General features: G+C 36.4%; 1 long non-coding RNA gene across 1 annotated transcript in view; it reads left to right on the top strand.

The window, feature by feature from the left end:
• Nucleotides 1-16,993, top strand: part of LOC128073911 (uncharacterized) — a 90,249-nt gene that overhangs the window by 52,804 nt on the left and 20,452 nt on the right. The gene's annotated exons all lie outside the window — the stretch shown is intronic.

Genomic DNA, 16,993 nt, shown 5'->3' with positions numbered 1-16,993 from the left:
ATCCCTGAAGATGCTTAAATCCAGGTTGGGTGGACAATCTGATCTAGTACTTGATCTAGTGGTTTGCAGCCCTGCCTACAAGACAAGGAGGCTGGAACTTATCCTCAAGGTCCCTTCTAACCGAAGCCATTCTATGATTCTATGAATCTATTATAATAAAACAAAGCATCTTTCAGTCCATGCTACTATGATGCACTAAATGTGTCTGTCAGGGGCACACATTTATATGCCAGATCTATTGCCACTTGCAAAAGCATGAAATTAACATTCTGATTTAAAACACCCACTGTAGATACATAAGCATTCAGACATTATGAGTAGATTTTTTTAAAAAAAAACAGAGTAACACTTGAAATAGTGTGAACATTCTAATAGAAAAAATGTAATCACTTTTCTCTGTTATTAAGGCAGGTTTCTAGTTGACACTGAAAGTACAAAAATATTTTTGGATCTACTGTTTAATCTATTGTCCTGAAGATTTGAGCATATAAATTGTGTATGCCAGCATTTTCCCTAATTTAAAACAATCCAGTTTTTCATTTAGGGACATCTCCTTAGAAAATTCTCACACAACACTGTGATCTTCAGTCCTTGTTCAGCTTCAGCTAATTTGCATTCTACTAACAATTTAAAAAAAAAGATCCAGTACAAATGTAATGATATTTAGGACATGAATAAAGGACACTGCAATGCAATTACATATAGTAGACTAAATGAAGTGTTCCTTACTCATGTTTTTACTTGTGGGTACAAAAAATATACCTGCTGCTTTGCCTGTGCTCATGTTCTTAGGAACTAGACTCTGGAGCACTTCAAAGACAGTAAGTACAAGAGAAAGAAGAAATATCTTTATAGCTACGTATTATTGAATTTTTTAGCTCATAATCATAATCTCATGTTTCCTAGTCTTATAGATCTAGTCATTATCACATTTATTGGTGATCTATACTGTGTAGTCATAATAACAACCACAAAGAGCTTTCATCAGTGTTCAGTGGTTACAGAACATTATACTAAGTGCATCTTATTCTTGTGTAAATTTCACCTTGGAGTTTTTCTACAGTTGAATGTCTTCCAAATAATATTCTAAAACTGCAAACATACAAAAGGATAAGACTGCAAAATTTTGTGTATGCAGACATGGATTTCAAAAAGAACACTGTGAACAGTAACAGAAAAAAATTGCTATACTGCATGATTTTTAGTTCTGGAACATAACTTCCAAGAAGGACGATTTATTTATCAGTAAATGCTAATCTAGTTTCACTTTTTATGTTTTTTTCTTTTTTAAGAAAGACTAACACGAAGTCTAGGTGTTAATTCTAGAAAATTATATCAACATTTCCTTTATAAATATGCCTTATGTGCTCATTTGGGATGTCTTCACCTATTTGGGTTATGACCATAAGCGAGGCAATCTTTCAAAACTTTGCCAGGCTAGAATTCCAAATTGCTCAACCAGAGATTTCAAAGAAAATTCACTTCGCATTTCATGCACATAGAAATGTGACAGAACATAAGGGGCAAAGCTGCAGCTGATAATGTGTCTCCAGAAAGAACTTACTGAATTACACATAGCATTTTACCCCTTCCTTTAGCAGAAAAGTATCTAGTTGTTTTCACAAACTTTTCTTAGTTCCATCTAAAAATCTGTCGTATTTCTTTAGAACACTACTATTACTTGTGAGTAAGATTCCTGTTCTAGCAGGAAGAAAATCTCTCATCTCATCGTTCTAAGTTCAATTTTAGTTGTTCTTAAAACCACACTTCCTTCACTCACATTTTTTCTCCACAATAGTATTAGCCTACCAATGTTTTAATCTTTTCAACGTCTTACATTTTATTTTCCCAGCTGAACTCTCAATCTCATCTCATAGTGGAAAGGTTATACCTTACCCAGTCATTTCACCTCAACATCATTGTAGCTGTCTATAGTTCCTTTCTTTTTTTGGATGTGAATGACAGGATGATCAGGGTGGTCTTATGTGAACTCAATGCCAATTTTCACTTAATCTCTGACAGAATATCTTCTCTTTATACATATAAGAATTTCAGTTTCCTACAGATTTATTATACTCACATGTTACTCACTAGAGATCTGTGCTTTTGACTACTGTTTACAGAGCTCTCATCTGCAGAGATCTTCAGTCTCTGTTCAGAATCATGGTTATTCAAGTTTGAAAGGGACTTTTCTTTACAAGACCATCTCATCCAGCTCCCCTGCAATGAACAGGGACATGTACAGATAGATCAGGCTGATCAGAGCCCATACCAGCCTGAACTTGAATAAAAAATCTACACCTAAACAGTGTGCATTAGTCTCCTTCTAAAAGTGTATATCTTCAGATGATTTGAGATCCTCTTCAGGAAAAGGCAATACAAAAATATTGAGATTTTAGACCCATAGATGGGGAGAATAACCTATTCTGAGACCTTATGAACTGAACTGTTTAATGTAAAACTTCCCACAGTAATTAGGGTCCTGTTTTTATTTAGCATGGCAGCCTCAAGTCTTCACAGAAATGTCAGGCTTGCACTTCAACAACTGAAAATCCTAAAAATACTCCAGAAGGAACACTTATTTCACAACAGTAAAATTGAGTGTCTTGTACTAGTTTTTGCCTATATGCAAAAAGAAAAGCTTGTTTCTATTACTGATAACAGAGAAAAATGAAAATGATTCTTGGGGAAGAGCAAGTATTAACTGTTATTTGCTGGCAGAAGTTCAAACTTATCTCTTTTTCTTGCTCAAGAAAAGCACCTGTAGAACAACTGGCAAAACGCGGTGCACTATCATAGAATCACATAATCATAGAATTTCCAATGTTGTAAAAGGATCATCCAGTCCAAACATCCACCCATCACCAATAGATTTCACTAAACCTTGTTCCTTAACACAACATCCAAGCCTCGGGCTGCCAGCTTCTGCAGGAAAATACTTTGGGAGACAGAGCCAAAGGCTTTGCTGCAGTCTAGGTAGACCACATCAACAGCCTTTCCCTCATCCATCAGGCGGGTTACCAAATCATAGAAGGAGATCAGGTTGGTCAAACAGGATCTGCCCTTCGTGAATTCACGCTGGCTAGGCCTGATCCCCTGGTTGCCCCGCACAAGCCGTGTGTTCTCCCTCAAGACAGTCTCCATAACCTTCCCTGGCACCTAGGTCAAGCTAACAGGCCTGTAGTTCCCCAGATCCTCCTTACAACCCTTCTTGTAGATGTCACATTGGCAAGCTTCCAGTCTTCTGGGACCTCACCAGTCAAGAAGGAGAGCTGATAGAGGATGGCTATCACCTCTGCCAGTTCCCTCAGCACTTTCAGGTGTATCTCATCTGGCCCCAAATGAAATAGATAGTCATCCCTGACTCTTGACTCTTTGGCTCTCAGTTCATCTTAACTGAAGGTAGTCCTACTTTCATTTATTGAGAAACTAGTAATACCTGACAATGTACTGTATGAGTTTCAATAGAGCCAAGTGCTGAGTCGTGCACTTTGGCCACAACAACCCCAGGCAATGCTACAGGCTTGGGGCAGAGTGGCTGGAAGACAGTGTAGAGGAAGTGGACCAGAGGGTACTGATTGATGCTTGGCTGAACATGAACCAGCAGTGTGCCCAGGTGGCCAAGAAGGCCAGTGGCATCCTGGCTTGTATCAGAAATGGTGTGGTGAGCAGGACTATGGAGGTAATCCTGCTCCTGTACTTGGCACTGGTGAGGCCCCACCTTGAGTTCTGTGTTCAGTTTTGGGCACCTCTATACAGAAAGGACATTGAGGTGCTGGAGCAGGTCCAAAGAAGTGCAACAAGGCTTGTGAAGAGTTTGGAGAATATGCCCTACAAGGAGAAACTGAAGGAATTGGGGCTGTTTAGTCTGGGGAAGAGGAGGCTGAGGAGAGACATTATTGCTCCAAATAGTTGCAAGGTGCTTACAGCAAGAGCAGGTTTGGTCTCTTCTCACTGGTGACAGGATGAGGGTAAATGGTCTGAAGTTGACCCAAGGGAGGTTTAGGTTAGCTATCAGGAAAAACTTCTTTATGGAAAGGGTTGTTAAGCTCTGGAATAGGCAGTGTGGGAACTAGAACCTCCTTAACTTTCATACGTTATCAACATCAGTCTCGCCACAGGCCTGGAATGAATCTAAATTCCAATAGGGTGTGTACATATTTTTGTGATCTCTGGGTCTACGTATTTTGCAGGTTGTTTTAATTGTATCTTAAGAATTTCAGCTAAAAAGACAAGTGCACACACACAAAAACATAGCACAACAAAACCAAAAAAAACTCACCAAACTGTAGTATTGCCAAATGGCTTCTGCATTCTGCATCTTTTGCATCCCAGTTATGGTATATCAGATCAATGAACTTTGCTTTCTTGATCAAAAATCAAGAACAGATAATTCCCTTTTCAGCAGTCATTCCTCTCTTTCTAACTATTTCAACTGACAGCAAGGATTGTCCAAGGTCTCACACAGTACTGAAAGATTAACAAAAAAAAAAGTGATGGGAATAGTATCATTTTCACTAGATGGCATTTCTCAACGTTTTACTGAAGAGACCATCTAATTATCTTGCAAATAGAAATTCACCATGTGTTTTGTAATCCAGTGTTGCCAGGAATCTTGTGGAACCTGTAAAATTTACTTAAATTTGTTCACATGTTTGTAGTTGCAGAAGCTATATTTTCAATAGCAACTTGGTTGTAACTATTCCTCAGAGAAGCTAATAACCAGTGTGTGCGGTACGCCTAGGATTTTGAAGAGCTTGGCTCACATTTTTGCTAGCATGTAAAACACCAATTTCTATGAACAGGCTGACTAAATCAATAACCCTTCTATAGAAAGAAGGCTTTGGGTTTTGAAATTAGAGATTCTGAAGGTGTAGCTACCAGGGCAAATTGTGGCTTCAGAGTTCATTGCGAGGAGACAAGTCAAGTAAGCTAATTAGTACATCACATTCAGTTGTTCCAGGCACAGATGAAGACTCTGAATAATACAGGGAGATGAAAGGGATGGTCTCCTACCTGAAAGTTACAATTTCATTCTTCATTAGCATAAGTGCCTCATGACTCACAGAACTCAATATGCACTGTCCAGAATAAAAAATGTGTGTGGGGGTGTCCTCCTCCTCTTTTTAAGCAGAGTTGCTGTAGAGATGTTGTTCTCTCAATGGAAACAACTCATGTTGGATTTTTTCCTACTATCTAAGAAGTCCTCATAATAAGTTCACAAATACAGTTTTTGAAGCATAGCCTTGAACTGTGACCACTGAATTAGAAAATTAAGTTTAGGTAGGATTAAAAGCTTTTGTGGCATTCACCCAATTTTCAAAGCTATACACATGTGAACACTCATATAGATACATGAGTGTAGAAAACCTTTTGATAGATTCACTAAATTCAAACTGCCTCATTTTATGCAAGCACACAAACACTGAATAAACTCAGTGTTCAATCCTTACTAGAGAGTTTATGTAGCAACTTAATGACAAAGCCAATAGCAGTAAGCATACATCCCCAGTCAAAAGGTTCCTTAAAAGCAGCAGTACTGTACATCGGAAGGATGAATTATGGCTCTTTTCCTCTGGCCTCTACCAAATACAGGATGACAGGGCACTGTACTGCCTCAAGTAGAAAGCATGTCAATCAATACAGTCACTGATCATTAGTAGAAGAGAAGAAAATATCAAGGCAAAAAAATTCTTCAAGAATTTCAGTAGATGTGCAGACCACCCTTGCTGTACATGTCAAAGTAGCAAAGCACTGAGTTCCCATAAAGATTAAAAGAAAATCAAGCATCAGATTTTGTTTGGGATCTTGGTTCCTTTTATTGGATTACTTTAAAGCCCTTTGAGCTTTATATGTATAATTTCTTTGCTTAGTCACTACAAGTTCAAATGTCTGGATTCTTGAAGATTTGGCATACATCACATTAGCAGGCGTGTAAACTCGGTATTGCAGTTTCAACATTGATTGCATTTTCTGGTCCAAATACCAGCTTCCATGTTGCTTTCCTGTGGTTTATTAGTTTCAGGCTAATACACAATGTGTGACAGACCAAATGGCCACAGGAGAACATCAGAGAGTGCTTTGCTTTTTCATATGTACATAGGTAAGACCAGAAGGGGTCACAACAATAATTCAGCCTATCATAAATAATTACTTTCAGACAGTTATTCCTACCTCTACGTAGTAACTGCAGCAACCTTTAAAAGAATTGTTGCCCAGTTTTAAAGGCTGCATGCCTAAGAATCACTCTACCCTCTGTGCCTGATGACTGTTTAACCTCACTAGTGACACGAAATTTTAATAATTTTACAACTTTTTTTATATTAGATTAAGTCCTTTCAATAATTTAATGAAAAGATACAATGAAAAAAATATACCTATTCCCCAAAAATTATACTAAAATATTATTTTACTAAAATATTATTTTTGTACACTCATATAGCTATGAGAAATTTAGATGTTAGGAAAAAATAAGAACTGTAGCATATTTGAAAGCTGTGTGTATTCTAATATGAATTTTACAGTGTCAAATGAGTCAGATTTTGCTGTCAACAACAAAGAATTATCATCACATAATTTAATAGAGTAAGAGCATATTTACTGGTTATATTTAATGGGAAAGCACAGTTGAATAAACACAGATAAGCAAACACTGAAGAGAGTGTAGCCATTCAGGAGCTTAATGGTTTCTGCATTCCTCAGAACAAAACACATTGGAGCCATGAGATGTGACTGAGAAGAGAAGCTTTGAATATAATACACAGACATTTGAACACAAGAAGCATAGCAGTGTTGTCTGTGTAAATGACAGAGATGTTCTTCATATTGACAAATAAAATACAATTGAATGAGAATATCTGGATCAGTTCCTTGGGCTAAATTGATATTAAACCATACTCACAGGCAGTGATAATACATTAAGTTTGTATTAAAAAGCCCTCTTAAATAGAGAGTGACTATGAGGTGATAAGCGAAGAAGTGAAAGACGAGTGTAAAATTTAACAGATGGCAAATGAGAATAAGCACATGTCTAGTGGACAGACTATAACATATGATTGCTTATTGATTCTGGGAATTGACAGGATACTGTAATATAAGTGTTGTCTGTCTTGAATGGCCTTTGTTTTAGTACAGTGAGAGATGAAAAAAAATTAGAACTAAACAACTATTTGCAGACCATCACAGCAAGAGCAAGACAAAGGGTCCATTATTCACAGTTTATTTCCTTGAATCCTTTAGAATATAATGTATGTGTTCCACCAAAATTAAGGGATCAGTTGAGCAATTTGTGCTCTGTTCCAAGATTGGAGCTGGTGGATAGGAACATTTGCTTTGAAAGTGTCTCATGCTTCCAAGGAGAGTTATAGCTGGGAATAAGTCTGGTTCTGCTGGCAAGATTTATTCTTGGACTGTATGAGAGAGGTGTTGCAGGAAAAGAGTTTGACTAAAATTTCCACTAAAAGTCATTGTTTTTATGAATATTAAATATTTATAATATTAAAAGAGCTCAGTAATACAGGGGATTTTTTTTTTTTTTTTTTTTGCAAAGGTTGTCTTTTTTTTTTCCCCTTTCCTTTGGCACAGTGTTCAAGCCCACGTTATGCTTTCATGAATACAACCCTAAAGATTTAGTTCCATCACTGTTACCTCAAAGCTTTGCAATTTTCTGACTTTTAATATCTGTTAAGACGGCTGTCAAACTAGCAGGAAGTAAATAAGCTTAAAGTCTCAGGCTACAGAACTTATCATTAAGTTATTAGTGCTTATTTACAAATAATATCTGAAGACCTTATATAGAGTTCTTTCCCTCATCTAAAACAAAGTGAAAGTTATACAAACCATCAAGGTTGATGCTGTCCTCGTGAACTTTTGTGATGTAAAATATTTGCAGACTAGAATACACCCAAATATATTTCACTACCAGCTTTATAAACTAATATTCTATATGCTATGCCCACTTTTGAAGCTGCTTTTTTTTCTTTATATCAGAAAATGTTTGAGATTTTCCTGTGCTTCAGAAACCTATAATCAATTTCTGTAGTATATTAAAGAGATAATGATTGGTTCAGCTGTCTCCTAATAAGCTGACTGAGTATTTCAGTTAGGTGCATTTTACTTAACAGCTTTATTTGAGGACTGAACAATCAGATTTGAATTTCAGCAATAATAGTAATAATAAACACAGCAGTTATTCCAGCCTTTTTTCAAGTTCTGAAACGACTTTCTGCTCTGAGGTAGAAGAATGAGTTGTCATGGTCTATACTAATACATGTTTTATGTAAGTATGCTCCTATATATTCTTGGCTTTCAAAACAATGTATTTACACCCATGCATAATTTGGAGTTTAAAGAGAAATATAATTCTAAAGGAGAGTGAAGAATTTTAAATGCCTTACATTTCATTTCTTAAAGTTCGGATTCTTTTGCATCTACTCAGTAACCAGTGATGTAATTCAGCAAAAAGAACAGAACCAGCCGTTCTCAATGAGTACATCAATGTATATCACCAACTCATGTTACATGATTTTAATTTCATATGTGTTACAAGGAAATATTTTGATAATTCATGGGTTCCCTCTACATCTATGTGAGTAAAAATTCATTCCTGTGGAGTTTTCTGTGCTTTCTGTTCTCTCTTATGATTCCCTTCTACATAGGGAAAACAAGATGATTTACAGAGGAAAAGAAACTGACCGCAGACTACTGGTTGAATGTCAAGTTGTTACCTGCTATGTTATAATTATACTTACCACCACACTTTCAAATAAAAGTCATGCACAGTTTAAACAAACGTGGAAGGATTGATAGGATCTATAAAGGCAGTAGGAAACAATTCGTGTTACTTTTATTCCTTTCCATCTCCCCAGTCTCCTTTTTCACCTGTACAATTCTGAGAAAAAGAGATTTGGTGCTGTTTACAAATCACACACGGCAATGTCTGGGGTGCAAATAAATATCCCAGGTCAAATCATATAGTTTCAGCAGCCTGATCAGATATTAATGGTTATTGTCAAATTTTCCAAGCAGTAAAGTTTATTCTATTTCACAAGAAGGTTGAATTAAAGTCTGACATCAGTAGTACTGCTGGACTTTGAGGTTTTATAGACCCTGGAATGTCTCTGTTCCATTTATCAGAGTACTGTAACAAAATAAATCCTGTCTCCAAGTGGAGGAACATCTAATACCATAGAAACACTCCCAGTGAACAAGGGATGTGTTCCTACTACTTTTACTCACTTATAAAGGGCTTTACTCCTTTAATAGGAATCATTTTGCCAAGCTCAAACTTGTAGGAGTAAATGAGGCAGCATCTGGACTGTTATAAACTATTTGTTACCTCTGAAACTACAGTTACATTTTCCAGGATATGACTAACAACAAAACATTCTGGCAGAGACATTTGAAGTTTAAATACTTGTTATTCCAGCTTGGTATTTGTGGGGATTACTTGGGTGTATAACCTTTAAAAGTGGAAAAAAGCCACATTTTCAAGTTGTTTGGATCGTAAATATTTAGAGATTACACGCTCGTGTAACAGAAAAAGAACTTTGTTCCGTTTACATAATCAGTCACTAAGCATGCTATAAAGAAATATCTTCAAGTTAATATTGTGCAGGCTTAAAAATAACTGCAGTGTTACACACGCTGTGTTGGTTTTTATAACAAGTGCTAAATGCCTTCAGGCACTGCACTGCATAGGAAGGTCCAAGTAGCAGCACCTCCACAAGGAAAACCCAGAGGACAAATACATGGCTTTAAAAGTTGTTACTATTCCTTCTCTGTTCCTTTTATTCCTGAGTATATAAACAGCAGTAGGAATTAGCTGACCTTGCAGTCCCCAAATTATCTCAATATTGTGCCATTTATTGGGCCATTTCTCAGATTCCTACTGTCCAAGAATGCAAAAATACAAATCACAGGGGCAGTGAAACACATAAACTAGGCACTAGGTTTCTGTAAGGAAAAAAGTTAATCAGAATCAATATACCTTGGAATAATTTCCACTGGATGCTAAATAAAGAAAGTCTGGAAAGGATTTAGAATTACAGAGCATACATTGTCTTTAATGGATTAAGATTAACAATTTCAATGAATGTGTGGCTTAAATGGTAAAGCATCATGCTCCAAGAAGGAGCTTTATATGTTCAATCTACCAGATGTTCTCATCTGTGTTATTAGGACCAAATTAAAACCTGCTGGATCTAAGTATTAGACAAGTTAAAAATCCGATAGCATTGCAGAAAAGAACTGTTCATTTGTTGTTTAAATATTTTTATTGCAAAAAGTTAAAGTTAACCATAGATTGAACCTGTGTTCAATATTGCAAGCACAAATCCAGTAAATAGATCATTATAAACGTAAAGGCACTTCTTTGTTTCCAAATTTATGCGTTAACTCAGTCAAGCTGACCAGAACATACGGTGGATGTGTTTTGCTCTTTATGTTCTGCTCAACTCAATGCCATGTGGCTGAGATGGTGCAAAGTTATGGGCACTCAATAAAAAGCAAGATCACTGCAGTGCAAGCTGCTGGAACAAAGAGTGTGAGTATGCATGTGCACATCTGACTGCATGTGCATGAGTACATAGCCTCACTGTTGTACTGGCTCAAAGCACAAAGGGCTGATCCCTCAGCACAGCGTGCATAGCATCAATTAGTTTTATGATGTGTAGGGAAAGATCACTTCATTCATTTTCACATTTAAAGACTTGAAAGAGAATCTTCTTCATTTTCATCAAGGGAATTTTACCCAAGATGAAGGGATGCTGTAACTTTAGACATATTACCACATACTATATCATGTTAAAAATTAGACTTTGCATATAGACTGTTAATATTTCACAATATTAACATGAATTGTAATTAACATGCTGGGTTCTGTCAGTTAGATACCTATTGTGAGCATGAATGTCATTTGCCCCAGGAGTTAGTTATGAATTGGAGTCAAACTGCAGAACAGTAAATTTACAGCACACAGTAGGATTGTAGCATCTGGAACTCTCCACCAAGAGAAGAATCAGTGAAATTATTTAACTTAAGGAAACTGGGCATGCAACATGATCCTGGGGAGCTATGCAATTAATGTTCTGTCTGCCACATTAAAGATTTACCACTGAGATGGTTCATTTGCATACACCACACCACCAGTGCCAGGAAAAGCTTCACTCACTTTTACCACCCAGTAAGGCACCAGACAGCAATAGCGAGATGCTGTTTTGATTCAGTTACTGCTCAGCTGTATATCAAACATGTTATAGAAACAGGCCTTGACTTCAACATGTTTGGTTTGGATCAGTGAATTGAGCACTTGCTGAGCTCTGGAATACAAATGATCAACCTATCTGTCTGAGAAGTTCCCCTGTTGGTGCCATCCTCTTGCTGCCTATTGCTAATGCAGTAATATGTATGCAGTGCACAGCATCCTGTGTGACTGCCACTTGACAAAATGTGCCAGCTCATCATTGTCTCCAGACGAGACAGATTTATTATAATTCAATATGTTCCTCGTGAGCACTTTTTTCTGTCTTATGTTACAGTCTGCATAGCATTCAGAATAATAACTACATGCTCTTATGACATTGCAGCACTGAATTCTTGCAGCTGAAAAAATCATTTCCTTGGCTCTGACAAAAATTCACCCACAGCAGTACCTTCTTTTTGGAAAGTAACAAGGGATTTCACCATCCCATCCCAAAATAAACACTATGTGAGGTAAAACTAATTGGAATGATTTTTACAGTAAAATTTGTTCCATATTCAAAAACCAAAATGACATCAACTTGATTGTGTTGTGATGAAGAGAGCACTGCAGATAAAAACGCATTGCAAAAATTGATGAAATCCTGAGATTCTTAATGCACCTCTTCCCAGTCTCAAAGTCAAATAAGGTATAGCAATGATCAGTGAGATCTGGGCAGGACCAACACCTGTTCTCAGAGTTAAAGCAACGCTATGTATTGGGATTGTCACCTGGTAATGGAAACAGAAATGTTTACAAGTGATCCATTCACACTACTCGAAAATGCACAGGTTTCACACTTTCTAAGAAAAAGTTCTTTTACAGTGAATCAGTTATTTTGTTGACTTCAGCTGCCTGGACGACTTTTACAAAGTGGTAAAGACAATGACATTGAATACACAATTCGCCAAACATGAATATGGGCACATTTTGGATCATGAATATTTACCACCAAGACTGCTGCTGGCAGCATCTCAGCAGTCCTAATTTGCAGCCTGGCAACTATCCAGGTTTCCCACTTTCCCAGACACAAGGAAATTCCAACCCTCCTGGACAAGAGGCTGAAAAAGATCCTGGTGGCCCAATTTGGTTTGTACTCTATGTGTAATAATAATAATAATAATTCTCTATTAAGAAGTAATAATGAAACTAGATTTCTAGCAGGCACCAGGCCCAGGATCACCCTGGGCAAAGTGTGCAAGTACTGTAGCAAACATTACAATACGAGGCAAAAAAGGGACTTTGCATCCTCTGCAAACATCAACCATACCTTGAATGGACTGTACAGCATTTTTGGAGGGAATGATCAAATATATTCTCTGCATGTCAGATCTGTACATTTACTGTATACACATCTGCCTGAAGGTCACGCTTGGCTGTTGTGCTGATACTTGATTTTGGTTTCCTGTGCCCACCACACGTAACATTCAGCTTCTTATTAATCATGGTTCTTAGTCTGGAACTGATGAGACTCCTACTCTAATGGACATTAAGGCAAATAAAACCTGTGATTAGTTAATTAGATAATTATTAGCCCTTACATGCAAAGCCCTTGACCTCTTCTGATTTTTATTTATATATTTTTTAATTTTTAGGAATTTGTGTTCTTCTTTTTGTTTATGGTGAGATTTTTGGTTAGTTTGCTTTCGTTTTACTCTGCTGTCTTACCTTCCTTTCCCTACATCCTTCTCACTATTTTAACCTTTCTTCATGTGCTATGTTTCTTCTGTTCTTTTTGCATTCGTGTCCAAACCTTGATATATCACTTGAAGCTACGCTTGTTTAGTGGGAAAATTACCTGCTGGTAATTTTTTATTGATTTATTCCAGCAAGGTATTTGACTTTTTGAGAAAACACTGCATTAATTTGAAGCTGTGAGCTCAAGTCTAAAGATAAATTTCTGCAGCACAGCTAATTAACCAGTTATTCTCTATTTTGTTATATTTTACCAAAAAAAGGATAATTCCACATTGTTCTTTGTTGTAATCCCACTTATTACAAATCCTTCCTCAGATTTATCAAGAACTTTTTGAAATCTAAACTTGTATCTGTCTACTCTCAGATTATTGTAACAATATTTAACTTCGTATTAAAATTTAAAGTATAATTTCTTTTACATCATTCATATTACCATCATGATCAAGTAAAATACTGACTAGCAATAAATACATCCAAAAACTGACAATCTTTCTTTTCATTTTTTGGCAAAAATTAATGATGCTGCACCTGTTTTTCAAACACCTGTTTATCAACTCTGCACTAGTTTCACCCAATCATGTCTTCTTCATTTGTATATTCCAGATCACATCCGCATTCTACTAAGGCCAAAATAAATTTCATCCCTTGTTTTCTTCTACTCACCATGCTGATTAATCAGTTGGGAAGGAAATGAGTGTGTTTAACTGACTAGTTTTAACTATTTATCACCAAATTACTTCTTAGATGCTCACAGACAGATCATATCATTTTATTGTTCTTTTTCTGGTCAGTGATAAATTACTGTCTTATAAGCTAAATTGTTGTCCTCTGTTATGAACATTGGAAAAGTTTTCCCCTAATGCAGAAAATACACCATCTATTTCCTCTGATACCTTAAGGTGAATACCAGTTGTTTAGATAAAATTGTATGGTTAATTCATTCTCATACAAATATAATTCAGATTTACAAATTATTTAATTTGGAGATCCGTATTTTATTTCTATTACTTTCTTACTGAAATTATTTAATACCAGTAGTCAAAATTGATACTTTCAAAAGCTTGAAGCACTGAATATTTTACTTTCCTGCCATTCGTTATCTTTTTTTCTTACCTGTTTAATAGTGCATAGGAATTACTGAATTCCTTCTGCAATAACTTGATTAACAGCATCAAAAGCTGAGTCAACTTTTAAAAACATCACTACAAGTGTAACTTCATTGGTCCAGAATACTAGGAAAATTATTTCAACCTTCTGATGCTCCATGACCTAGTGTTTTCAAAAGCAAACGTATTCTTAAAAAATTGTGTTTTATAACATGGTTCAGAGGTGAAATTTTCATTAAAAGACAAAAAAAAAAAAAAAAAATACATCCCACGAGTGTCATATAGTGGCTAAACTACTGCTATATTGCTTTTAAATCATTAATCTTTACTACATACAATCACGTAGGCCAGCTGCTTGTTCATCTTCAGCAGCATTACATCCACCCAGGAAGTGGTAAGTCCCAGTCCATAGCAAGATCTGATTTATACCACCAACGACCTTGCAATAAGTCATGCTTCCACCACTCCCCAGCTCCTCATAAATCTTTTCTAGTTCTGCTCCCACCAGCTGTACTTTTCCTTGCATGCCCTGTGAGCCTTTTTTGCCTTGCTGCCACCTGCCCCACCAAGTCCTGGATTTTGCATTTTTTTGTTGTTGTTTCTCCTGCTTAGCCACATGATCTCCATTGCCTATTATTCTGGCTTTCTTAAATTCTGCAGATAAGTACAGGGGTTTTACTAACTCATTTTGTTACTGCATTTGATAGCAAGATTTCATGCAAAACTAAGGACTGGCACAATCCTCAAGCACACAGGAGACCCCTGAACACCTTCTCTTATCTCTTACTTTACTCAAGGATCTTAAGCAGAATCTCTTCATGTTCTTTTTCTTGTACGTGCTCCACACTCCTCGGTGCTCAATGGTGAGATGGTGGTTCTCACTTTGTAGCATTTTATTTGCCTCCCTGCTGCCCTTTTTTTAGCTACCTTCTCTAGCATTCCTCAGATTAGGAGAGGGTTGTGTCATCCTTGCTGTCACTTTAGGCCTCAGCCATTGGATTTATAATTTCTCTATTTAACTGCATTTCCTATTTCCTCTAGCAGAACATTAGGATACTTTACCTCATCATTTCCATAAATCTCTCTACTTAGGAACATCATTTACTTGTTTGAGATCTACGGTGGTTTTGGCATGTGGTGGGGTTTTTTATTTTTTTGTTTGTTTGTTTTGAAATTTAGGATAATTCTTTTTTCTCTAACTTTTCTTTCATTACTGAAACAAACTCTTACTAGACGGCCATTTTCCCTAAAATTGCATTTCACTTTCAATTTTTCAGATAAGAATTTCAGTCCAAAAATTGCCTCCCATGGCTTTTGCTGCTTGTGAAAATGAGATGTTACTCTCAGCGTACTGACCTAAGGACCTGTAGGACAGTTAGTGTAGCTCTCTTTCTTTTTATTTTTTCACTGTAATTAACTATTCCATTTATCAACAAATAGATCTTTTGTACAATTAATGATTACATTCAAAACCCATCTGTTTCTTTTCTTTTGATGTAGCATCTTCCCAAAACTATGAGAATTATCTTTAGTCCTTGTATTTTTCAGGGAGAATTTTAATACATTTTATCTTTCCTCTAACAAGCTTCAAAGTATATATGCAGATTCTTTGTTTATAAAGTATATATGTAGGTTCTCTCTTTTTACATTCATCTTAATCACCCTAAATAGATCAAGGCCTTCCACACCAGGTTTGAGAGCTACAACTGAGCTCATCACATCCCTCAAAGTGTTTCCTTTACTCTTGAAAATAATAAAAAATAATAAAAAATCATTGGATGTAGAAATTCATCCTACTTGTCTTGATATTTCTTGAAATTCAGGAGACTGAAAATATGAATGTAAAATTGTTTTTAAGGAGCAAAATTGGCATTTTCTGTGCAGGGAAGAAATTGTAGCTTTGGTTTTGCTGTTTGCATGTTAGACCACTTCAAGTCTGAAAGTGAAGAACAGTGATGGATGACAGAAATATCAATTAGCAAAATAAATGCTTATCATTTTTTCTTTCTTTCCAGAGAGAGATTGCTCTGACTTTACATAATGAAGAGAAAGAAAGTGAAATGTCAAACCTGATGCTTCCATAAATTCTGAAGATCTTTTCTTCCTTTTAGCAATTCTGGCTTCCTTCCTAATGCTGTACCCGATATGACAATCATGTAAATTGATGCATAATGAAAGCAGGAATTGTAATGGTCTCACATAGTTTGTACTTATCACTTTTCTTTTGCCCTAAGCCACCTACAACACTGCAGAACAGGTAAGATTTGAAATGTTTACATCCCTCAGTACACGTTGTAAAAATTAAAGACAAAATATTTTTACCAGATAAGTCACGGGAAAATAAATAATCTTGAATGCACAGTGGGTTAATAATGACTCATTTAATATGGTTTTTCTCTTGAGAAGTATTCTGCAGAAAAATAAGTGAATCTCTGCAGAAAATCTCTGAGGTAAGGTATGACTGTACTACATAACACAAGCACAGCAAGATTAGGGAACATGCAAACATAAAGCTAGATATGCAGGTAAAAAATAGAACATAAGAAGCTCCACTGTCAGTTCCTGCTTCAACCTCTGGTGCATGTCATATTTACTACTATACTATAAATTTTTTGTGCTAATATATTGCTCCTTTAGAGCTTGTATCTGACATTTGTCTTTGTGGTTAAACAAGAAAGAAATTAGGATGCTCTTCCAGCCACATTTGCACTCAGCAATACCAGCAACCACTGCAAGCCCACTGAATGGTCCTTAAAAGGGGTGGAAATGAGATGAGGTCAAAACATTTCTCACCACCTCACTCCTTTTATTGCATGCAGGCTGCTGAATGTTGTATGGAGTTCTCTGCTCTACTGGCAAGATGGGTGAAGTTGATCAGAGGAGGTTCTTACCTCAAATGTTTAGCAGGAGTAATATGCATAGCATTAAAGATTGTCCTGGCAAATATCTG

The sequence above is a fragment of the Tympanuchus pallidicinctus genome, unplaced genomic scaffold, assembly GCF_026119805.1.
Source record: "Tympanuchus pallidicinctus isolate F22 unplaced genomic scaffold, pur_lepc_1.0 scaffold8, whole genome shotgun sequence".
Taxonomy (NCBI): Eukaryota; Metazoa; Chordata; class Aves; order Galliformes; family Phasianidae; genus Tympanuchus; species Tympanuchus pallidicinctus.
This window is presented reverse-complemented; position numbering and strand designations above follow the sequence as displayed.